This window comes from Octodon degus, unplaced genomic scaffold (genome assembly GCF_000260255.1).
Source record: "Octodon degus isolate 3935 unplaced genomic scaffold, OctDeg1.0 scaffold00248, whole genome shotgun sequence".
Taxonomy (NCBI): Eukaryota; Metazoa; Chordata; class Mammalia; order Rodentia; family Octodontidae; genus Octodon; species Octodon degus.
Window position 1 is genome coordinate 2,524,129 of NW_004524824.1, and position 25,553 is coordinate 2,549,681.

Here is a 25,553-nt window from a genome sequence, read left to right on the forward strand (position 1 = left end):
GGGAGGGGAGGGAGGGGAGGGGAGGTTTTGCTGAACCTTTTTCTCTTTCCATTCATGTTCCAGGCACCCCTGTCTCAGCCAAGTGTTTGGGATCTGAGAGACAGGACAGTGCAATTCAATGATGTTAACTTGTTAAATGAATATGATGAAAAGTCTGTTCATAAATCACTGAGACTGTTGAGCTTGCAATGCTTTGTACAAATAAAAAACAATTCTTGTTTGGAAAAAAAACAGTAGTACTTAACAGACAGCCATACTAAATGATTTAGGAAAAAAATGACTCAGAATGATGCCCAATATTGAGTAAGTACTCATTAAGTATTAAAAATCATTATCACACCCCAAGATTGTTTGTGCATAATGGAAGCTTGCATTCCTCACCTCACCTTACAAACTGCCAGCAGCCACTGCGGGCGAAACGCACCGAAGGTCTTTCGGTGGCCTTTCTCAGCCCTGAGAAAGCCTGTGCTTCTCTATTAAGACTTCCAAGACTGGGCAAGGTAGCACGCAGCTGTAATCCCAGCGTTTGGGAGGCTGAACACAGGCGGACCACTGTGATTCCGACTTATGTAATGAGACCCCATAGACTCTGACTGAAATACAAGAAAAAAAAAAGACCTCCAGTAAAATGGTCCACGCACGCTGCCAAGACCTGAGCAGGTAAGAGGAGGAATCCTGGCTTGGAGGCCAAGTGCACTTCATGCTTCCACAAGGAAGCCCCCAAGGAAGAAGGTGGAGCCCCCTGGCAGGGCTCAGGGACCCTACCACAGAGCCCCTGGGGACGTGGCCCCTGCTCCCCACAGAGCCCCTGAGCTACAGCCAGAGCAGCCTGCCTTCGGCCTGCCCTGCTCAGGAGACATCGCAGCGACCATCCTCACCCTCAGGCTGCATCCAGGCTCCCGCTGAAGGCCACCGAGGAGCAGTCTAGGTGGCGCGAGCCTCTGGATGGCGGCAGGCCCACCCGCCCAGGATCAAGGGAACGCCCGCCTAGCTCCCAGGGCAGGAGACGGGCCTGACAGCTCAAGACTGCCAAGAACCAGCTGCTTCCCAGCTGCCCGGTCCCCACACTCTGCGAATGTTGGTGTCGCACTGTGCCAGGCTGGCTAGAGCTCTGTGCCCCCACGAGGTCCTACCCGCCTCACAGCAGGCGTGCACGTCGCTGCTTGCTGCAACACACAATTACACACGTTGAGAAACACAGCCTCTGCCACAGTGCAGCGAAGTTCCACCACCCAAATGCTCTCAGGAGGCCAGTGGGAAGAGAGCAAATTGAAGCACAGGATGCACGGCACCCTGCCCCAAAAAGGTGCAGGTCTTCTGATGTGAACTTGCATTTTGCAAGCCCTTCAGCAATCTGATGCGTGGCTACTCCTAACCACACTTTTTGAGGATTGCTTGGGTTTGTTTTGTTTTGATTTGATTGGTCAGTATTTATGAAAACTCTGAAAGTCTTTCAGCTAATACTTATGACTAGATTGAGAATAGGAAGCTTTTTTAAAAAACCCATATATCGAGAACAATCAGCAGCATGCCTGTTTCAGCTGATTCTGTAGCCGGGTCTGGCTTTCACAGTCTTAAGTGGACGCTCCATCTGGCACCAGAGAGAAACGGGACAATCGGGTGGCCTACAGGAACCCAATAGCAATGGCCAGATCAAGGGGTCCAGTGTCTTCAGGGCCAACCATGGAGGGTTACCTGCATCAGCCCAGGCCTACATGTGAAGGAGTGAAACAGCAACTAGAAAAAAAAAAAAGAAAGGCTGTAAGGCTGTGGCTGGATCTGAAGAAAAATGAATGAGAATTGGAAGAAAGAACTAAAAAAGCGCAGAGAGAAATTATTAAGCAGAAAGGAGAGCTCAGCCAAAAAAAGAGAAAGAGAAAAAGAAGAGATCTGGTAAGTATTCATCTTCTTCCTCAGGCTCTGACTCTTCCAGCAGTTCCAGATTCTGAGGATGAGGAAAAGAAGCAAGCAAAAGGAGAAAGAAAAAGAACCGTTCATATAAATCTTCTGAAACCTCCATGTCAGAAACTGAGTCAGACAGTAAGGATAGTTTAAGAAACAAAAAGAAAGTCAAAGGATGCAACCGAGAAAGGAAAGGACTTACCGTGAAAACAAAGATGTAGCCTGAAGATCAACCTTCTTCATCTGAGTCCTTGTCAGAATCACTACTGACAAGCAGGATCACTACTGCAGAGGTGCAAGTGAACAAGAGGAAAAGCAAGGAAGGAAAAGAAAAAGCAACAGAAAGAACAAAAAAGAAAAAAGAAAAAGAAGCGTGAGAAACGCAGCGGCAGTAGAAAACGAAGGCTGCCAGTTCAAGTCCTGAGTCACCACAACATTAACAAAAACCAGGACTCCCTGTGAAGAAAGGGCAATGTGCAAAGAAATTTCAGCTGTGAAATTACGATACATGGACTGACATGCCGGGATTTTCACGGCCTCAGAGCTGCCCCTGGACTGCTCCACAGGCCCTCCACTGCCGCTGAGGAGGAGGGCCGGAATGCCCCTGCCGCCTGCGCACCCCTCTTTCCTCCTCCACTGCATAACCTGGAGTTCACGCACTGCCCTCACGCTGGTGCTTGAAGAAAGCTAGTATTTTTGAGTAGATGTATCTAATGATAAATCAATAGGAAATGAATCTGGATACATTGTCAAATGTAATCAGAAATGTCCAGATGACTCTAGTTAAATTTTTTAAAGTAAGGATTATGGGGACAGCCAGAGAGCTCAGCAGATAAAGCACCTGCTTAGGCAGACACAGGGGCCAAGGGTTCAGTCCCCAGCTTGCCCTGTGGGCCCCACCCCCAGAGCTCACTGAGACAGCGATTGAGACTGCGTGGTGACGCATGCCTGTAATCCCAGATCTTGGGAGGCTGAACACAGGAGGATCACTAGGAGTCCAATCTACATAATGAGACCCTGTAGACCCTGTACTAAATTTTAAAAAATCAAAAATAAATAAATAAATAAATAAATAAAATAAAGTAGGGATTACATTAATATTTTGAAATTCTCTGTAGATAAGTGTATCTTAACACCCCCCCCCAATACTTTTTATTTACCATGGGAAGGAGCTTTTGGGGCAGAGGGAGGGGTAGTTTAGTTTGCTATCTCCTTAGCTAGCAGAATAGTGTGCCTCCTAGTCCTCACACCTCCTCATTCTGTGGACAGAGGAGCCATGCTTCCTGGGGAGGTCAGAGCTGGGTATGAGCCTTCTTGCCTTTTATGGAGCTTAACAGCATCTGTGGGCTTTGTCATCTGCTGTTCTGAGTGAACCAGAGAGTTAGCCCTTTGCAGCAAGAGAAAGCCCCAAGCCCTGAGCTTATGCCTCCACACCAACAAAAACGTTTTTTTAGCTTTAGAATGTGTTATGTCATTTGAATTAATTTTTGACTGTACTTCGGCTTTGTAGAGGGACTGCTTCATACAGACACCAGCACCAGTACTTTTTGAACTTAATAGCTAAGATTCATGCATGCTTTATACTGTTAAGTTTTAACCAGTCAGGAAACTTTTGTGTAACCAGTGGTAGTTACTTATGTTTTTGTATGAATGTTGTCCAGGCTGCAGCGCTTAGCTTTTGTTAACTCCTGTCTGCACCGTCCCAGTGTACTACTGTGTTTAATGGCACCCTTGCCACGATATTTAGCATCGAAAAAGAGGTTCTGAGTTTCTGTTTTAAACAGCGTCATACTGACGCTGAGACTTATGAACAAGCTGAGTGGCAGGCCTGGTGTGCTGTGTCTTGTTATATAAAGCTATTGCCAGAATTTTAGCAAATACAACTTTAAAAAAAAAAAAAAACAGAAAAGTAAAAATCCATATCTCTCCACTATAATTCTGAGTAACTGGGGCTGACCTCTCGCCACAGAGCCGCAAAGGACTGATGAGTGACAGCGCTGACGGGAAGCAGCACGGAGGACGCCGGGACCGTGTGCCCAGCAGCCAGGAAAGCGCACAAGCGAGCCAGCCGGGGGGCAAAGGAGCGCGGAGGAGCGCGGAGGAGCGCGGAGGAGCGCAGACGCCGGGGCCGCGGAGCGCTTACGCAGAAAAGCTCCCCTGCTGATCTAATGTGCACTTGACTTACCAAAAACGGACTTCGGTGTAAGCTTCTGGTAACACAAGCAGCGTACAGAGTGGCTGGTGTCAAGCCAGAGGCTGCTGGCGTTTCCTGGGAACTGGACGTGCAAGCGTGGGTGTAATTAATAGGAACTTCAAGTCACTGGACATTGGTAGCTCGGATTACTAAGCCCAGGAAGACTGGGCCTTCCTTTAGAAGTGACTTAAAATGAACATAGAGGCCAATGTGAAAGCTGCCCTTGTAAACAGCTTGGGTGTAAGAGACCAAAGAAGCACCACACACTCAGAACCTGAAAGGCTGACCTCCTTCTTCCTGGACACACCACTCGGGGCAGCCAAGGAGACCTGCTACACAGAGGAGGTTTGTGGCCCTGGAGATGGAAACACTGGATCAAGCTGTTCAGAGTCTACACCACAACTCGAAAACGCAACCTCCTGCACCACCACCAAGCCACAGCCCGGAAACTCCACCTGGTGGAGGTCAGGCAGGTCTGTGCACACAAGTTTTAAAGTCCTTCTAGTTCTTTCCATTCCTGAGAGACAGTAAGCAGTGTTTTGAGACCTGGTCTCATTACGTAGTGTAGGCTGGCCTCCAACTCTTGGCGCTCCCCCTGCCTCAGCCTGAGTCCTGGGACTGCCGGCACGGCCACCACACCTGCTGCCTTAACCACACTGTACGAAACACAGTCCTACACCAAATTCCAATTATACAAAATAGAAATGCAGCCTGAAGACATTCTACTGACAGCCTCAGTTTCTGATGAAACTCAAGTTCCAGCCATGACCACGAATTCCTTTTAAACTTAATTACTTTACTTATCTGGTTAGCTCCACATTCCTCCTACGAACACGTATTTTTACCACCTTTACATTTCCAACTGTTTTGCACCTTTGTGCCTTAGTGCTCTACAAGGTATCTCCACCTTCATTTTTTATTTCACAAATTTCTGGTAACCTGCACTCCCCTGTTCCCTTCAGGCCTGAGCCACAGACACCATACAATAAACCCTGTACTTCTAATAAAAGCATCACCAAGATCACACATTCTCTGGCCAGCATGGCAGTGAACTCCTGTAATCCTAGCACTCGGAGGCTGAGGCGGAAGGACCACTGTGAGTTTCAGATCAGCCTGGGCTACACACAGGGTCAAAGCCAGCCTACACTACAAGCTCAAAGTCAGCCTGAGCTGCATAGAGATCCTGTCTCCAAAATAAAAAGAAAAAAAAATTACACATTCTTCTGAGACGGGGGCAACTGTCTTCATTAAAGTAATAAAAGTAAAAAAAAAAAAAAGTAATATAAGTATTTGCTTTAGAAATTTGCTTATTACTCCTTCCAGTTCTGATTTTTATATGCTCAATCGTAGCCTTTATTACACTATTTATCAAATGTATTTTTCTGTTCTCATTGGGTAATACACAAAGAAAAGGCAGTGTAAAAAGAAGTCCAGCAGTACTAACCTTGGACTCCTTCAATCAATGTGAGACAAACAACACAGAGAAAAGCCTCCTTGATGTGCTAGAAGTCTGGGAAGGCCAGGAAAGGTCAGAAGTGCCCAAAACGAGCCCTACTTGAGGAGCATGCATGCTCATAACCTAAGACAGTCCACAAGACCACTTCCTTGTGGGCCACCAACACAGAAGACTTGCTCAGGGCAGCACGAGGAGGCAGCACTCCTTCCGCCCAGCTCCAGCTCAGCCCTTGCTGCGTGCTGTGTCCCTTCCACAACCAGCTTAAAGCTTGCACTAGCTTCACAAGAAAGCAAGTTCTTGACTTTGAAGTGCCTCTGAGGTCACACTTGACACCGCTCTAAAGTAATCTTGTGACTCTACAAAGAGAGGCAAAGCCAGGACTCTGGCACCATTTTAACACTCTACAAGTCTCTGTCACAAGCTCCACTGTCCACAGAAATACAGCAGGCCACATTTCTTTTTCTATTTTTTTTTTTCAGTGTATTTAGGACAGGGTCTACAGGGTACATAGGGTCTCACTACATAGCTCGGACTCATGGTGATCCTCCTGTGTTCAGCCTCTGAAGCACTGGGATTACAAGCACGTGCCACCATGCCCAGTCTCAATCTCCATCTCAGCGACCCCAGGAGGCAGGGACAACACGACAGGCCCCAGGGATCGAACCCCGCCACTGCGCTCTGCCTAAGCAGGTGCTTTAGTCCGCTGTGCTATCCGGCCAGCCCTCAGCAGGCTACATTTCTAATTGTGAATCGTCACATTAAATGCAATCAATGAAATAAACTTGGATATATCCAGTCGAATACATTCAAAACACTGTTCTAACGTGATCAAAGTAAAAAACATTAATGAAATATCTCACATTACTTCTATGACAGCAAGTCTTGACATCCGGGTCCGTCTTCACACTCCCTACCTCCTCAGTCTGCCCAACCTGAGCTCACTTCAAGTGCACGGCCCCACACTGGCCTCCCGACTCCTGCGGGGGGCGTCAGTGGAGCCACTCTCAGCATGGGAGCAGCATATGACTTCTGTTTCCCAACAGCTTTGCTGCAAGCCTCTCACATGGGGTCACGACCACAAGAACGGCCCAGGTCACATCTCAGGAACATGGGAACTGTAGAAGCTACTGCCTCATCACCTGAGCCAGCACAGGTGCCCAACAGGTGACTCTGAACCGTACAGCCACAACCTCTATCGGCAGACCTCAATCACTCCACCATTTTCTACATAGAGCACCTACAAAGAGCCAGGAAATTTGGTGAGATAAGCAAAGACCACTTGCTACTCCACCTCCAGTTCCCTCTCCACATCTTCGTTTGGGGTTTTTTTGGTACCATGAATCAAACTCAGCACCCTGAGCTGGCCAGGCAGGCGCCGTGCCGCTGAGCAACACCCCAGCTCGCCTCCCGCACACCCTAAGTCGCTGCACTGTCTCACCTAATCAATACCCTCAGGTGGGGACCTCAGGCGCAGGGCAAGAGACCCACAGCGGCCCCAGGCGCCTGCTCAACGAGCTCTCTGGGTCTCACTGGCTGACAACAGCTGGGGCAGGCCAGGAGAGCCCAAGTTGGAAGTCGCCAAGGCAGCACTCAGCCGGCCGTGAAGGAATGTGCTCACCTGCCCAAGCAGCACCACCGCCTGCAGGACTGTGCGCCCAGCACTGTGGTGCTGAGGGCTGGAGAGCTCTGAGCACGGAGGGCTTTCACACAGGAGAGACACTGTGGCTCTCGTGGCTGTTCCTGCTCACCGCACTAGCGCCACGGGCTCAAGGGGCATCTCTATGCCTGCAAAGGCCGCGGGCTCGCCCAGCTCTGCGGCAGAGCACTTCTCCATTGTGTGTGAATGTGTTTTTTGTTGTTTTCCTTTTAATTTAAGGAGAATGTGGAAAACAAAAACATAAACGATACAGAATTTCAAAACAAGATGACAGGAAATCAACCAGGTTCGTTGCGTTGCTTATTGCTATCTTCACAGTAGTTGTGCAGATTAGCAGGGAGAGGAATGAAAAGTCGGTCTGCAGTTAGCACCATTACCTTAGCTTTCTTGCGTATGTATATGTACTTTTCCTCCCCTTCCTTCTTTCCTTTTCTTCTTTCCCCCCTTCCAGTTGTTCTTTATTATGCAGCAGTTTCTCTCAATATTTAATGTACCTTTCAGATTTTATTTACTCCTTCAGGTTCGTACACTAGGGAGACAATACAATGTTTACACGTGCAGCTCTGATTTATTGTACTTATGAGTATGCTCGCTAGCTGCATCCATTTACATGCAAAAGCCCACATATAAAGGTCATCTCTTTATACCTGAGTAATGCCACAGTGTGTAAAGAGACCCATTTTTGTTATCCATTCCTCAGTCAATGGGCATTAGTGTTGTTTCCAAGATTCAGCTAAGGCAAGCGGTGTGCAATAAACACGGGTGCACACGTATCGCTGCGGTGCTGGAAAGATACCCAGAAGGGGGGAGCTGGGCTGAATGGGGCCTCCAATCCTAGCATTCTGAGGACTCTCCACAGTGATCTCCATAGTGGTTATACCAGCCTGCACTCCCACCAACCGTGGAGAAGGCCTCCTTGCTCCCCGCATCCCCTCCAGCATTTGGTGACTTTTTTTTTTTTTTTTTTGACGGAACCAGGGATTGAACTCAGGCCCTTGCGCTCATTGGACTGAGCTGTCTCCCCAGCCCATGTGACTACTTGATGACAGCCATCCTTTGTAGGGTGAGATGAAATCCCAGTGTTGTTTTGATTTGCATTTTTTGACTGACCAAAGATGTTAAACATTTTCTCATATATTTATTTGGTATTTATATTTCTTTATCTGAGAAATACGTTTTCATGCCCATTTTTTAGTTAGGTCTTTGAATTCTGAGGGTTTTTTTTTTTTTTTGATTCTTAATATGTTCTAGATATAAGTCCTTTCTCAAAGGAACACCTGACTAAAATTTTTCCTGACTCATGGGTTTAATTTTCACACTGTTGGTGATTTCTTTTGACGTGCAAAACTTTTCAATAAGATGAGATCCCAATTGTTGATTCTCTGAAGTATTTCCGGTGCGGTTTGCTTTTTCTTCACGAATTCTCTGCCTACTTCTGTATCTTTAAGACTTCCACCTACCTACTTCTCCAGTAGACTTAGTGTTTCTATTTTAACATTTAAATCTCTAGTCTATTTTGACTTTAGTTTAGTGTACGGTGATAGACACGGTTCTCATCTTAGTCTCTGGCATGTGGAAAGCCAGTTTTTTCGGCACCTTTTATTAAAGAGGCTCTCTTTCTTCCAGTGAACATGCTGGGCCTCTTTGTCAAAGATAAGGTGGATTAGTGTATTTGTAGCTGTAATGGTACCTTCTGTTCCACTGATCCTCAGGTGTGGTTTTGGGGTTTCTTTTGGGAGGAGGGGGATTGGAGGGCAGTACCACGGTGATTTTATCACAGTGGCTTTGCGGTATAATTTCACGTCAGCGATTGTGGTGCCTCCTGTTTTACCTTTGTCGCCCAGGATTGCCTTTGCTATTTGAGGTCTCTTCTGGTTCCAAATGAATTTTAGGAATGCTTTCTCTACATCTATGAAGTATTGTAATAGTATTTTGCTCAGGATTGCACCGAATCGGTATAACAATTTTGGGAGTACAGCCATTTTTACAATGTTCGTTATTCCTATCCATGAGCAAGGGATACTGTTCCATTTTTTTTGAAATCCTGTAAAATCTCTTTCAGAGTACTGTCATTTTCATTATATAGATCTTCTGATTAATGCCTACTTCATTTTTTGGATACTACTGTGAAAGTCGTGGCTTCTCCAATTTTCTGAGTGTATTTGGTTGTCCATTTACAGAAATGCTATTGATTTTTGAATACTGACTTTGCATCCTGCTATGCTACTGAATTTGATTACTAAATCTACAAGTCAGTCTCCTGGAGTTTTTGGGGTCTTCTATGTCATTTGCAATGACAGCTTCACTTCTCGCTCTCCAATTTCTCTCATGCAATTGCTCTCGCTAATGTTTCCTACTAAATAGGAGTGATGACGATGCATATCCTTGCCTTGTTCCTTGCACATCCTTATTTTAAAGTGAAAGCTTTCCATTTTTGTGCGTTTAGTATGATGTTGGCTGCTGGACTGTCAGAGATGGCTTTTATCAGACTGAGGGGAGAACCATCTATTCCAATATTCTGTAGAATTCTATCATGAATCAGTGCTGGATTTTATCCAAAGCTTTTTCTGCACCCACTGAGATGAGAAGAGATTTGTCTTTGGCTCTGTTGGTGTAGCGTATAACATTTACTGATTTGCATATATTGAACCATCCCTGCATTACTGCAATGAATTTCACTTTGTCATGGTGTATAATCTTGACAATTTGCTTCATTCTGTTTGCTAGTACTTTATTGAGGAATTCTGCCTCTGTATTCAATAGGGAGATTGGCCTGTAGTTCTCTTTTCTGGTTGGATCTTTCTCTGGTTTTGGCATCAGAGTAATACTCACTTCCAGGGATGAGTTAGGGAGAATTGCTTCCCTTTCAATTGCATTAAAAAGTTTGATAAGTATTGGCATTAAATGTAGTTCAAATTTGTTTAAGAATTCAGCTATGAATCCATCAGGACTTGAACTTTTCTTTGTGGGTAACTCTTTGATAATATTTTCAATTTCATTGATACTGGGTTATTCAGAATTTTCATATCTTCTTGATTCAGATTTGGTATTTTATATCTAGGAATCTGTCCATTTCTTCTTATGTATTCCAGTTGTGACAGTAAAGATTTCTGAAGTAGGCATTGAGGATCTTCTGAATATTTACAGGATCGGTAGTGAGTTCATTCTTTCCATTCTTTTTGCACAACTTAATTAGCTTTTCTTTCCTTTTTTAACAAAGTTGGCTGGGGGTTCATCAATTGTGTTTATTCTTTAAAAGAACCAACCCTTCAATTCATTTAATTCTTTGTATCATTTTCTTAGTATCCACTGCATAAATTCCTGCTCTGATCTTTCAAATTTCCTCCCCTTTGAGGACTTTGGGCTAGATTTGCTCTTCTTCCAGAAGCTGGAGATGCAGAATAAGGGTATTTGTTCTCGTTCTGTTTTCCTGATGTTAGATTTCTCCACTACAAATTTCCCTGAGGACGGATTTCATTACGTCTGACAGATTCCACTAAGTTATATTGGCATTTTTATTTAATTGTAAATATTGTTTAGTTCCTTCTTTAATTTCACCTGTGACACACTGGATGTTCAAGCAAGGTGTTATGTAATTTCCATGTGTTTATAAAGTTTTTGTGATTTATTTTGTCAATAATTTCAATTTTGTTGCATGATCATCAGATAATGCACATGGGATAATTTCAATTCCTCTGGCTACTACACGGTCTACTTTAGAGAATGTCTCCTGTACATCTGAGAAGAATGTATTTTGATGTGGTTGAGGGGAACAACCTTTCAAAGTCTTATACTAAGACCATTTCTTCACAAATTTGGTTTAGTTCTTGTCTCAATTACACTTCTCTCGTTGCGGGAACAAATAACCAACACCCAAAATGAAGGAAGGAAAGGGTTATTTAGCTCAGTTACTAGAGGTTTCGGTCCACACTCAGCAGGCTACAAGGCAAAGGCACACACTGCAGAAAGCAACCTTTCAAGGCAGCAGCTCAGGAAGCTCGCTAGCCCCTCAACCCTCCTTACATTGTAAGGCAGATTACTTGCCCCAGAGTGGGTGCAGCATCCACACCCACAATAAATCACAAACTCCAGAAGCAGACCCATGACTGCATGAGGCTTTGGGGGAACGACTAGACACAAACTGTAACATTCCGTCCCTGGAAGCCCAGAGACTCATGCACATCCCTTTATGCAAAAGATATTTTAGTCCATCTCTAAGAGTTGCCAAAGTCCCAACAGTTTCAGCACTGCTGAAAAGTCCAAGTCCCAAGTCTCCTCCAGCATCTAAGGCAAACTCTTAGCTATGAGTCGCTGTACAAATGAAAAGTTAAACACTTCCAATGTTCAATGGCACAAGATAAACATTACCATTCCAAAAGGTACAAACAACAGGGGAATACAAAACATTGGGACCAACACAAGTCCAATATCCAGCAGGGCAAAAAGTCCCGTAGTTCCATGTGGAACATCAGAAGCAACCCATAAGGCACTGTGAGCTCCAAAAGCCTCACACGACTCCACCCCATGGCACCCTTGGTGGGAACTCCCATGGCTTTTCTCTTAGGCCAGCTTTGCTCCCTCTCTGCAGTTTCTCTTAGATGATCTACATTCTTGGCTGTTCCAAATTTCTGAGGTTTCCAATGAATGGGCTTCTCACTCCCAGCTTTACATGCTGCTCTCCCAGGGTGTTATGGCTCGTGTCCAGTTGTCCCCTCAAGGCCTCATGCAGTTATGGGGCCGACTTCAAGAGTTTGTGATTGGGGCTGGGGAGATGGCTCAGTGGAATAAGCGCTTCCTTGGCAAGCACAAGGGCCTGAGTTCAATCCCCGGTTCCACCCAAAAAAAAAAAAAAAAAAGAGTTTATGATCCACTGGGATTATGGGTGTGCGTGCTAACCCAGTCTGGGCAGAGAGCCTGAACGCAACTTAAGGGAGACAGCTGGCCTCTCTGCTGCCATTGTTGCTGCTGCTCCATTTTGCTCTCTGCTCTTTGCCTGTACCATGGCAGGTCGTTCTCTGCCATGTGCCACTCTGGCATGGAGCCAGCTGAGTATGGACTGAAACCTCCAGTAACTATGAGTTAAATAAACCTTTCCTTCTTTCATTCGGAGTGTCAGATATTCCTCCCAGCAATGAGAAGAGTAACAGAAATAGGGACACACTGCCTGGCCTGCCAGCCCTTCTGACATCGAGGTGGAAGCCTTCTTGACCTCAGAACTCCTGCATTCTGCCAGTGCCTAAAGCCATCGCCATGTGGATGACACCAAGGGCTGCTGCCAGATGGAGCAGTAGCCAGGTTTTCCTCTCTCTGGGCTGTAGGGGTCGAGTGCCTGGAGGGCTGAGCACTCTGACCCTGAACCCAAGGAATAAATTCTCTATGCTGGCACCATTCTGGAACCTGCTGTGGCCACTGCCACCATTCTGGAACATGGCGCTCTGTGGCTTTCCCCTCAAGGCAAAGTCTCTGACCTTTGCAGTTCTGAGACTGCAAAGGGTGGAGACCTGCCTCTTCCTGTGATGTCCCCAAGCCATCCTTTTCATTTTCTTGGCAATGGAGAGCCTCTCAGCTCTATCTTTGCATTCCACAGCTTTATTAGAGCTTCCTTTCTGACCAAACTCATAATATTTTAAATCATCCTGTTGGGCTCTTTCCTCTTGGTTCTCAACATAAATCTGGCTAAAAGCTCCCAACAACAGCCATGCCACTGCCTCAATATTCATCTGCTTTGACATGTCTTCTGCTATATTAATCAATCCACTATGCTTAATCTCAGTCTCAGACAAAGTCTCTGGACATGAGCAAAATGCAGACAAACTTTCTGCCAAGCCATAACACAAATGATCCAGAGTCCAATAAACAATGCAGTCCTCCTTCCCAGCAGAAACTTCCCCAGCCTGCTCTTTACAGGCAGGCTTTCTATCAGCATTCTGGTCTTCTAAGCTCTGACCAGAATCTCCCATACAAACAGCCAAAGGCGTTCCCGTGCTTTGCTTGTTGGTGACATCTCCAAACCTTTCCCATCGCTTCTCATAAGCCATTCCCAAAAGCTCATAATCCACATGGTCAGGTTTAGCCACAGCAACAACCCTACTCCTCTAGTACCAAATTCTGTCTCAGTTACTCTTCTCTGGTTGTGGGGACAAATACCTGACACCCAAAATGAAGGAAGAAAAGGTTTATTTAGCTCGCAGTTACTGGAAGTTCAGTCTACACTCAGCTGGCTCCCAAGGCAAAGTGACACACAACAGAGATCAACCTTTCATGGTGGCAGCAAAGAGAAAGAGCAAAAAGAGTAGCAGCAGCTCAGGCTCCAAGCTGGTCTCTCGGCCCTCCTTATATTGTAATGCAAATTACCTGCCCCAGGACAGGTGCAGCATGGACACCCACAGTAAATGACCAACTCCAGAAGCAGCCCCATGACTGCCGGAGGCTTTGGGGGGACGTGACCCAAACTAGAACAGCTCTGTTATTTTTTTGCTGATTATTTTCTAGTTGATCTCTTTGCAATAATGTAGTGTATCCCATTACCACTGTATTAGACTTTTTTTACATTTATTTAGTGTGTGTGTGTGTGTGTGTGTGTGTGTGGCCAGCTCTCAGCCCACCAGGGGGCGGGGCTGGCTGGCATGTGGTGCTGGGGGATTGAACAGCGGTCCCTGTGGTTTGCTAAGCTTGTTCCAAGTAGGTGCTTTAGACCACTGAGCCATCTCGCCAGCCCTGTATTAGATTTTTCAAGTCTATTAAAATCTGTCTTACGTAGTTGGGTACTTCTGTATTTGGTGCATATGTATTTATGATTGTTTTTATGACTCTTATCTCTTCCTCTTGTAGTTTTCCTCTAGCAAGTACGTAATAACCTTCTTTATATCTTTTCATCATTCTTGGTTTCAAGTTCACATTGTCTACAACCAGAATAACTAACCCTGCTTTCTTCTGGGTTCCTGTCACATACAGTTAACTTTCAGTCCTCTGACTTTCAGTGTACAAATTTCCTTTTGAGTTAAATACGTTCCTTGTATATAGCATATTGTTTCTTAATCCACTTTACCAGTGTTTCTTTTAGTTGGTGAACTGAGACCATTTACATTGGTTGTTACCACTGATAGGTACTGGCTTATCTGTATCATGTCGTTTTCCTGCTTTTGGCTCCCTACTTTCCCCTTACTTGCTTGGTGGTTTCTTTCTATGGCTGTTCTTAAAGTTGTGGTCATTTTTGTCTTTTTCTAGAATATCTGTTAGTACTCTCTGTACTAACAAGGTCGGCTTGATGGTCATGAATTTCTTCAGTTATTCTCTGTTGTGGAAGTATGTTGTTTTTCCACTAACTCTGAAAGATAGTTTTGTAGGGTACCTCAATCTAGGTCGGAAGTTGTTTTCTTTCAGGATTTGAAACACTTCAAAGTTCTTCAGTCTTTTTGTGTCAATTGTGTTGACTCCTGCTTTTTCATTGATGTCTGCCTTATGCTGTTTTGATTTGCATCATATGGTAGTTGCTGAACTGTTACTTTCAAAGGTCTTTTGGTATTGATAGCTGCAATGTTGTCACCAAGGTCTTAAAGTCTATTTTCAGTTTCAATTAAATGGTTTTGTCAACTTCATTTTTTTTTTTTCGAACTTTCAACTGAATTCTGGATTTCCTAGGTGTCTCATTGCTTGCTTTCTTTTTTTTTTTTTTCCCTGATACCAGGGATCGAACTCAGGAACTTACACTTGCCAGGCAAGTGGTTATGCTGCTGAGCTATTTCCCCAGGCCCCTGGGTGTCTCTTTGAATCTGCTTCATGCATTCAAATTCTTTCCTGTATGGGTCATTCAACATTTCCATCATTTTACTATGCTCCTCTATTATTTTATCTACGTCTTTAGATATGCTGAGCAATTTTTTCATTATGGTTCTAATTTCCTTTATTACCTGAGAGGTTATTTCTGAACTGATTTCTTTTGCAGCCTGATGGAGTTGTTTCTTTACTTCTGTTGCTATCACCACACAAATTTTAGATATGTAGCTTCCAATTTCTTCTATGCGGATGTCTCCTGGACTTGTTCTGAGTGGACTGAAGTTCTGAGACTGCATTTTGTTCCTTTATTTTGACATTTTCTATTTAAAAAAAAAAAATTTCATTGTGTTTTCTGTGTTGATCCTTGTGAGTCTTACTAGTAGCTGTATCACTAGTATCAAGGCCTCTCCAGGAATTGTCCATACTTCAGGGTATCTTTTACGTGTAGGAGACTCTTGGTTTGTGTCTATCCCAAGAGACTACCTTCCCGATCATTTGATAACGGGGTGCTGCTTTCTCTTTGGCTCAGTCTCCAGTACTTGCTGTAGGCCAGTGGTGAGGTTGTTATCTCAGAGCTTGCCAATATTGTTACAGAAGGGGGAAGAACTTACTGCAACACAAATGACGTCCTAGCCATAGCAGCACAATTAGCAATAAGCAGTCTACAAGCCAACAAACTGTGGCAACTACTGATGTGGGAGCAAAGTTTATAGTTCTACAACAGGACAATCGCACATTAAGAATTTGAAAGCCAAGTCGTTCCCCTCATCCTACCCAGGGTTCCTCCAGACAAGACAGCTGCTGTGTCCTGAGCACTTCCCATGCTGGCTGCTCAACCCACAACATAGGCACATGTGCCAAGCACCCGGCTTCCTCCAGACAAGGCTCCCTGGCTGGCAGAGGGGCAGTGGGCAAGGTTTCTCCCCTCCTGACTGGCTCACCGTAGCTCCCTTGACAGTGCAGGAGTAGGGGGCAGAGTTTCTCCCCTCTTGAGCAGTTCACGGAAGCTCCTGAGACTCAGGATCACTCCCCAATATCACATTTTCTTTACTCATTCATGTGTTGATGAACAAACAATCTCCAAGATTTAACTACTATGAGTCACACTGCTGTAGACCTGCGCATGCATGTGTCACTGGAGTATAATGTCTTTAGCTCTTTGAAGAAGATACCTAGAAAGGGAATAGCTGGATCAAATAGAAGCACTAATTTTAGTTTTTTCAGGAGTTTCTATACTGATTTCCATAGTGGTTATGCACTCCCACCAGTGTGGAGAGGGCTTCCATTCTCTTCACAGCCTCGCCAACATCTGTTGTTGGCTGAGTCTTTTGATGATAGCCACTATTTCTGGAGCGGGATGGAATCGCAATGCTGTCTGAATTTGCATTTCTCGGATACCAGATGATATTGAATGTTTTTTCATGTATTCACTGGCTGATCATACTTCTTTGTCTGAGAAGTGTCTATTCATTTCAGACTCCCATTTTTAAATTTAGGGGGTCTAATTTTATTTTAGTTCTTTATATATTCTACACATTAGTCTTTTGTTTGAGGAGTAGCTGGCAAAATTTCTTTCCCATTCCGTAGGGTGTCTCTTCATGGCTTCCTTGGCTGTGCCGAAGGCTTTTAGTTTGGTGTGATCCCCTTTATTCACTCTTGGTATTATTTCTTGTACAACCAGAGTTCTGTTTAGAAAGTCTTCACCTACACCCACGTCTTCAAGCGTTTTGCTCCTTCTGTCTTCCACTGGATTAGGTATTTTTGTTCTAATGCTCCAATCTTTGATCCACTTTGATCTTAGTTTAATGCATGACAAGAGACATGGGCCCAAGCTCAACCTTCGGCACGCGCACCACTGGACAGCCAGCTTCTCAACAGCACTTGTTAAAGAGGCTGCCTTTCCTCCAGTGACAGACCTGGCCCTTTTCTCACAACTCGCCTATACCAACAGGTGAATACGGTGCCTGGAGTTGGTTCTGCACCTTGAGTTCCACTCAAGGCCCATGAGCCTGGTTTGGCTTAGTTTTGCTTTGTTTTTCACCAACACTATGCTGTTTTTAATCACTACAGCTTTATAGTACAACAACGTCTGGAACTGCAATGTCCTGTTACAGCGTGTACCTCAGTGCCTGTCCCAAAGCCTCACACAACTGGCAGGGTGGGCGGGGCTTCTGCAGAGGTGGTTGAATCTAGAGTGTGTGAGGTTGTGATTAGGGACTGAGATCCTAAAGCAATCCCCTGGCTGCTTGGGCACTGCCCTAATTCCAAGAGCCTACATACAATGTAAGGGACAGAAAGGGGCTCGTCTTGTCCTTTGCTTGACCCTTGCTGTCTTCCGCTGCCACGGACAGCTCTCCTCCGCAACGCCCCACGCCACGCTACCCGGCCTCGGAGCCAGCTGACTGAACTGACACCTCCACACACTGTGAGCCAAATCAGCCTTCTCCCCTTAAACTTGGGGTATCCAGTATTTTGTCTCAGCAGTGAGAAAAGTAACTTAAGACTTCCTCCCCCTTGCCCTAAAGTTCTGCAGTTTCAGTAACATTATTTCTTACACTTCCTATTTTCTTAGGTTTTGATTATTTAGGAAAAGTATTTGTAAGTGTTCTCAGTAAGTTTCATTTTACAAATACATAACCTCTTTTATTTTTGCCTTTTTTACTGTCATTCTGGATAAACAACTAACACTGTATTTTATTACGTTTGAATTTCTTTTTATAATTTTCCCCAAAATAAAAAAATAAGGCTTTTACCTTCAATTAACGAAAAAGAAAAAAAAAAAGAAAAGAAAAAGAAAAAGAAATTCTGCTTTAGGCTGGCCACATAGCTCAGTGGATTAAACCCTGCTTGGGCAGACAGGTTGGATCCTGGGCCTGAAGCGCTGGCCCCGCCCCCGGGACTCGCTGAGACAGGGACTGAGACTGGGCGTGGTGGCGCCCACCTGAAATCCCAGCGTTCTGGAAGCTGAAAAAAGGAGGAACGCTGCAAGTCCAATCTGTGTAGTAAGACCCTGCAGACCCTGCGCTAAATAAAATAAAATTTTTTAAAAAATTGACTTTAGGGCAGGGGAGATGGCTCAGTAGAATAAGCGCTTCCCTAGCAAGGGCAAGGGCCTGAGTTCAATCCCCAGTTCCAAAAAAAAAAAAAAAAAAAAAAACCCTAAGAGGTTTTCGAAGTGGGCCTCTGGAAAACTCACATCTTATGAAAGTGATACCAAACTAATTAGGTTTGATATGCTAAATAATATCAACTGTGTCAACAGGCAATACAAACTCTTCCTTAAGCTATATTTATAGATGTCACTACTACAAGCATTCCAACATTTGTACAATACTGTTATAGGGGCCGAGGAGATAGTTCAATGGAATAAGCGCTTCCCTGGCAAACACAAGGGTCTGAGTTCAATCCCCGGTTCTGACAAAAAAAAAAAAAAATAGTGTTATAAATCTAATATATTAGTAGTCATAACATTATTGATAAATGTTGCATACCACAAAAATAACCACATTTTCCTGTGAGGTGAATCTCTGCCATCACCACGTGACTAAGCCACGGTTACTCTCTGTGTCGCCCACAGTTGTTCCAAGTCTTCTCCAAAAGCACCTGCTGTCCGACTCGTGAAACAGACTGCTAGGAGGCCTGTGGTGCAGATTCTGCCGGCTTTGATCACTGCCAGGGCACTAATGTTCTGTTTCACAGACTGAAGGAAACTAGTTTTCCTTTAAGCCATCTGTGGCTTACAACAACGGAGACATTTAGTTTTCCCCTCTTCCTGAGCTCCCCAAAACTCAGAAACGAGTCCTGAGTATTCTTTTTGTGATAATGTACTTACTTGCCTAAGTTCAAGAAGAACCTGCAAGAATCTATTCTCTGCGGAACCCGGACAACTGGAAACACGGTTATACTAGCAATGCTTGGACTAGAATTCAGATACGACCAGGTAGCTTTACGGAACCAAAGCTGACTTTGTGCAGCCAACAAAACCTCCAGCGGAAAGACGGCTGAGCTCTTGGGGCACGCGGTGCTGCATGGGGGGGGGGGGGTTGAGAAGGTCACTTCCAGCAAGCCCAGGAACATAGCCGCAGGTGAAGTCTCACGGCCTCCGGCATGCTTTGCTAGTCTCAGGAGGCCTTTAAAAATTTAATCTGAGAATTCTTATGAAAAGTTCCCAGAAAGCAAACAGCCGGGTCCTGGTCACTTACTACATTTATGTAAATCATCAGGCCAAGTTAATGAAGCTAAAGTCTTATTTTGAATGGAAGACATGGGGGGCTACAGAGCGAGCAATCATAACTGAACAAAGCTAAGAGTCCAGACTGACATTCCACCCAACTCGTCTCCTGAGGATTCACTGTCTACCTGAAACTCAACTCAGAACTCTCCTTCCCACCACTCTCTGCCTGCCACTTTCCAAGGCAGGATTAGCAGCCCATCCTCCCACTGGATGGCTCAGGGATTCAGCTTCGACTGCGATGCCCCAACGCCTGCTGAGCTCATAGGCAGAGCTGTGGGAGCGGCAGGGCCACGGGGGCGGGTGATGCTGAACCGGGCCACTGACCGGCTGGATCAGCCCTGCGTGCGCATGGATGATGGGCCTGCTCAGAAGGGAACGCTCTCCCGATGGGGGCGGCACCAACCAACAGGATTACTGCGCGGAAGGAAGAGAAAGGCAGAGCAACCTCTGTGCTCGCGGCCTGCCTCGCCTTGAGCTCCTCCTCCTGCCACGCTGCCACAAACTGGGAGCTGAGAGAAAACACTCCTCCACCACAGTGCGGGTGCCAGGTATTTTCTCTCAGCAATGAGAAAGTAACTAAGACACTGAGGATCACTATAGTTAAAACTGCCCTTTTGCTGAAGTCCTGCAAGCTAGTGCCAGAGAGCCTGAGACAGAGTTCAAAGAGGTCATCACAACAGCCTCTTCCCATCGGTCTCCACAGCCAAAGGTCACAGGGACACCAACACAAGTGACGCTTCAGGACAATCCACTGCCTGTCTGCACTGTCCATCCGGATGCTCTGGGCCTCACATCTAGAAACCCTCATCAGCTGGCCCTCAAAGGCCAAGCTGGCTTTCGCTCTAACCTCTAATCCATTTTCATTCTGTTTATACAGAAATGCCTCTCCTTAAGGACCTCACCGCTCACACCACAGAAACCCGACTTGGATGGAGCCCCACTTACAAGCCCACTTCCTCCCAGACACCCTGCTAGCTACTCAGCCAGCCTGCACAATGTCTTCGGACGGAGAAAGTACTTAGGAGCTCATGAGACGGCCCACGCCGCCAAATCCTTCTCTTTTGGGGAGGCATGGGGGACAATGGGGGATTACTGAGAACTGAACACAGGACCTTACGCTTGCCACACAGCTGCTGCACCACTGAGCCATATCCCCGACCCAAGCCAGCGGATTTCTGAACTGTAAAATTTCCTGGAGAAGTTTCAGACAGGGAAAGATTGGAACCCTGAAAATCCTAACCAAGTACGCACTTTGGCATGCACAGATCCTCAGAAACAGCCTCACAACGTCAGTTCCTACTACATTTATTAATAAACGAAGATTGGAGCTGGACAAAGTGGTGCACCCCTGTAAAACTCTAAATGCTTGTGCACAGCCCAGTTACCAAACAATAAAAACTCCCCCAGGATGCGCTGAACCACCAAGTGCAGGCATGGTGGAGCACACCTGTAATCCCAGCACTGGGGAAGCAGAAAACGGGAGGATTGCTACAAGTCTGAGCTGCATAGTGAGACCCTGTACCACACACATAAATGAAAAAACAATTCCTCAATAGGCTGGGCCCAGTGGTGCAAACCTATCATCCCAGCACTCGGGAGGCTGAGGCAGGAGGCTCACCGTAAGTCTGAGGCCAGCCTGGGCTACACAGTGCACTCAAGGGCAGCCTAAGCTGCAGTGAGACCCTGTCGCAACAAGACCAAACCCGCCACAACTCTATGGACAAGCCCGAGCACAACAAGCTCTCTGGGTGTGCGGCTCGGGCAATGCAGAGTACCTGCTTTGGACTCGCTCTTTCACTTCCCAAGCTAACTCCATCTCTCTAGCAATGCTTTAAGTTTTAAATTGTCCAGTCTTAGTAGCCAAAATCACTTCTCAGTGGTTATTTAAATTTTAAATGCAGTTACATAATTAGAGCATTATAGATATATTAAATGGCACTCAGGAAAACAAGGTCAACAAAAATAGACATTCACCTAGTGGAATCGAACAACAAATGCATTCTTACTGCCAGGAGAACTGAAGGCTTTATCCCCAAGTGACCACATTTCACCGTGTCCTGCACTTTGTGCTCTGCCTTAAACACCACCCCAGCGTCCACACGCAGCCCGCTCCAGAGTGCTGACCCCGCACTGGCTCTGCAGCCATCTGCACCCTCAGCACCCCGGACACCGTCTGCTACCGCAGGGAACTGGAGGACACAATGCCCACCCCACTGCCCTTCTAAGGAAAGTGGGCAGGAAGGCTGGGACACTGGCCATCAAATCCTAAACCAAAATTAAAATTCTGTAATGTAAATTCACAGCAGGCATTAAAAATAAAAGGTGCAAATTATAATTAAAATCAGAAGGGGGTAGGCTGGGGAGACAGCTCAGCAGTCTAAGCCCCCGCCCGGCAAGCACAAGGACCAGGGTTTGATTCCAGGTACCGCATGCAGCGCCAGCCCGGAACCAGGCATAGTGGTGCACGCCTGCAATCCCAGCACCGAAGAGGCTGAAACAGGAGGATCACTATTTGAATCCGAGCTGCATAGTGAGACTCTGCACCAAATAAACAGACAGATAGATAAAATGAGAATAGCTTATCCAAACAATGCAAGTCCTGAACATAAATTCTAACCTAAGAAAGTCTCCTTGCACAACCTGAGGAGCGCCCACTGTCTCATAGATAACCATTCCTCCAGGGCTGGGGCACCACAGAGTGTTTCTTTGAGCCTGAGTCTGTGTGTGGCCTAAGGGCTGCCTAGTAGCCCCTTCAAGGGCAGGAGTGAGGGCCCCTGAGTGTAACAACCATCCTGAGATCTGGGCCCCATAAAGGCTCTGGAATTTCTTTTTTTTTGTTTTTTGTTTTTTTGCTGAGTGAGTGAGCACGGCTGCAGTTATGCTCCCAGGCGGAGGCGGAGGCGGAGGCAGGGACAGCGACAGCGACAACGACAACGACAACGACAGCATGGTTCTGGGAGAAGAGGGCGCAACACAATCAGTAATCAGCAACAGGACACAAGCACACTTACACTGAATACATATTCCAGTTCTTACCAATTTACATACTGGCCTTCAAGTGTTATTTAGTAAACACAGCTAACAGGACTTGTTCCTTGTAGTTGATCAAATTAAATCTCCAAATTCACTGTATCCCAAAAAAAGCCCAACAGAAAATAATCTACCTTTGGAGCCGAGGGTGGCACTGCACACCTGTAATCCAGCGCTGGGAGGCTGGGGCGGGACAAGCTCAATCCAACTCAAGCCTGGGCAACTTCGATTTAGAAAGAGCCTATTTTAATTTTTATTTTTGCGATTTAGGAAGATTCTATTTTATTTTATTTTATTTTTAGGATAAGGATGTAGCTCAGGCCAGTAGTATAGTTTAAAAAAAAAAAAAAAAAAACCCTTAAATTTGGGACCCACAAGCTGCATAACGAAAACTTTTTATTTGCAAGCTTACTATCTTGTCTCTTGCATACGAATGGAAGGATCTATGGAATAATCAAGTCAAAAAGTCAAAAGGAACCCAACTTTCCCTACGGAGAAGCTTTCCCTTCTCCTTCAGGGAGTTCTAAAGGAAAGTAGGCAGGCTGTCTTCAGCATAGTGGCCAGTAATTAAAAACATTGGGTTTTCTCACCCAGACGCCAATGCAATTTGCTTTTCCTGAAAGCTGGAATGTCTGCTTTGGGGACAGTACAGAGCATAAGGGCTTCAGTCTCCTTTTTTTTTTGGGGGGGGGGGGGGGGGGGACAGGGTCTCTGTGTAGCTCACTGCAGCCTGAACTGCGCAGCACAGGCTGGCCTGTGTGCTCCAGGAGGGCCCGCCTCAGGCTTCGCATGCTGGGCTACAGGCATGTGTCACCAGCCCATGCCTGAGAGTCCACTATAATTTCGCCCTTAAGCCAAGAAATATGCTTGAAGCCTCATTTTTCCCATCAGAATGCCTATAGTGGCGTCGCGGAGGTAGGTCCGGAGCAGCTGCCCGAGCGGCCGGAGGGAGAGTCGCTGCCGCGCCATGGCTGAGAGTGACTGGGACACCGTGACTGTGCTGCGCAAGAAGGGCCCCACGGCCGCGCAGGCCAAGTCCAAGCAGGCCATCTTAGCAGCCCAGAGACGAAGTGAAGATGTGGAGACCTCCAAGAAATGGGCTGCCGGGCAGAACAAGCAGCACTCGATCACCAAGAACACAGCCAAGCTGGACCGGGAGACGGAGGAGCTGCACCACGACCGGGTGACCCTGGAGGTGGGCAAAGTGATCCAGCGGGGCCAGCAGAGCAACGGGCTGACGCAGAAGGACCTGGCCACGAAAATCAACAAGAAGCCACAAGTCATCACAGATTATGAGAGTGGACGGGCCATTCCAAATAACCAGGTTCTGGGCAAAATTGAGAGAGCCATCGGCCTCAAGCTCAGGGGCAAGGACATTGGCAAGCCCATCGAGAAAGGCCCACGAGCGAAATGAGCACGAAGCCTCGAAACAGCGCGTCCGGCTGAGCCGTCCTGCTGCGGTCCCTGAGGCCAGCACCGACGAGGCCGCCGTGCGGCCCTGTAGAACATGGGTCAGGCCAGCAGCCGACCCACCCTGCTGTCAAACAAAGAAACCTTGTGAAGCCTGAAAAAAAAAAAAAAAAAAAAAAAAAAAGAATGCCTATAGTTAGACATTTAGAAATGGGTGTGTATTTAATTTGATTTCACTAACTTTCAATGAAGCTTTGTTCCATGGGTCACGCTGCCTGTCCGAGGGCACATTCATGCAATTTCTACATATCTAACGAGTGATGTCCCACCCGGAACACACCTGCAGCACAGGTGTAGTGGCTACACCTGCAGGCCCAGCAACCGGGAAGCTGAGCGACTTGGCAAGAACAGGCCTCAAAGGAGAAGAAAGGGCAGGGCTCAGTGTGAGGAAGCTCCGGTTCAGTCCCAGGAGTGGGGGAGGGAGGGAGGGAGGGAGGGAGGGAGGGACAGAGGGACAGAGGGACAGAGGGACAGAGGGACAGACAGACAGAGACAGAGACAGACAGAGAGACAGAGACAGAAACAGAGAAAGAGACAGACAGAAATAGACAGAGACAGAGACAGAGACAGACCGACAAACAGAGAGACTGCCCCGCTAGGCCCAGCCCAAACCTCCCCACTGAACCTGCAGCGGGCCAAGGCGGTGTGGTACTGTGGGGACCTCGGAGGTCCCTAGGGCTCCAGCGGGATGATGCCACGGTCACACAGGCGGCAAAGACGGCAAGCGACCCTGACCTCCCTGCCTCCTCACAGCAGCTGTGGAAAGGTGACAGCACTGTGCATGTGGCGGGGGCTTAAAGAGCCACCTTTCCTGCAACACTTCCTGGACTCCAGGCCCACCAGGACCAGTGTCCTCTAGATAATGGGAGAGAGCAAAGGCAGGATCCGACACACTTCCAAACAGCAGAAAACCAAAGAGGGACTGTCCCGCAACACTGCCTCCCAGCCAGCCATCTGACACGGTCACCCACCGACACTGGACACTGGCCCCAACTTTTCAAAGAACTGCGGGACTGCAGTGGCTCTAGGGCACAGTGGCCCTCTTCTAACAGGACATGTGGTCCAGCGACACCACTGTGTGCTCACTCAGAATAGAGGAACCCACAGGATCATTCAGAGGAGGCCAGGCTGGAATTTTTTCAAAAGAAACTGTTCTTCTGCAAAGTTAAGTAAAATCCAAGCCTCCCTCTTCTCTAGGGTACGGGGAACATGCCTTAAATAGTTTCCTCCGAACGTTCTTCTTTTGTTTGGGCCTGCACCTTGCCGGGACCCTGCCACAGCCTCCCAAGTGCTGGGATTACAGGCAAGCCACCCCCACTGGCTAAAGCTGAAGTTGGCGCCAAGATCTTCAAGAGTCTGCATTCTTCTAACTCCACTCTTTCCCTAACTCTCTCAAGGAGCCCTGGCCTCTGTGGCTCCCAGGAGAGATCATTCTGCTCTCCTCTTAATCTCTCCAGGGCATCTCACCGCCTGTACCAACTCCTAGACTTCGCGCCCCACAGCTGCCCGGGAAGCCGCGGGTCCTCTGTGTGCAGAGCCTACGGCACACGATTCCCGAGCGGCTCCTGCTGTCGCAGCTGGCGAAGCCCAGCTACTGCAGTAAGAAGAGGAGCCAACCTTCTGAGGCACGAGTGCAGGGTCTGAGGCCCACTGCTCCCGGGCATTGCAATGACCATTTCTCTCCACGGCCTGCGCTTCTCAGCGAGTCTTGGTAATGCCCAGGGAAGCATCAGAGAACCCTGCACACAAGTGCAAGGTCGCACTGACTCCCCTCAACGCCACGGCCACAGAGAAGCAGCCTGTGCTTAGCGTGGTGGTGCACGCCTGCGACCTG

At 46.8% G+C, this 25,553-nt stretch overlaps 1 protein-coding gene and 1 pseudogene across 1 annotated transcript in view; one reads left to right on the forward strand and one right to left on the reverse strand.

The window, feature by feature from the left end:
• Nucleotides 1-25,553, reverse strand: part of Parp8 (poly(ADP-ribose) polymerase family member 8) — a 195,422-nt gene that overhangs the window by 130,127 nt on the left and 39,742 nt on the right. The window lies entirely within an intron of this gene.
• Nucleotides 23,157-23,754, forward strand: LOC101571985 (annotated as a pseudogene).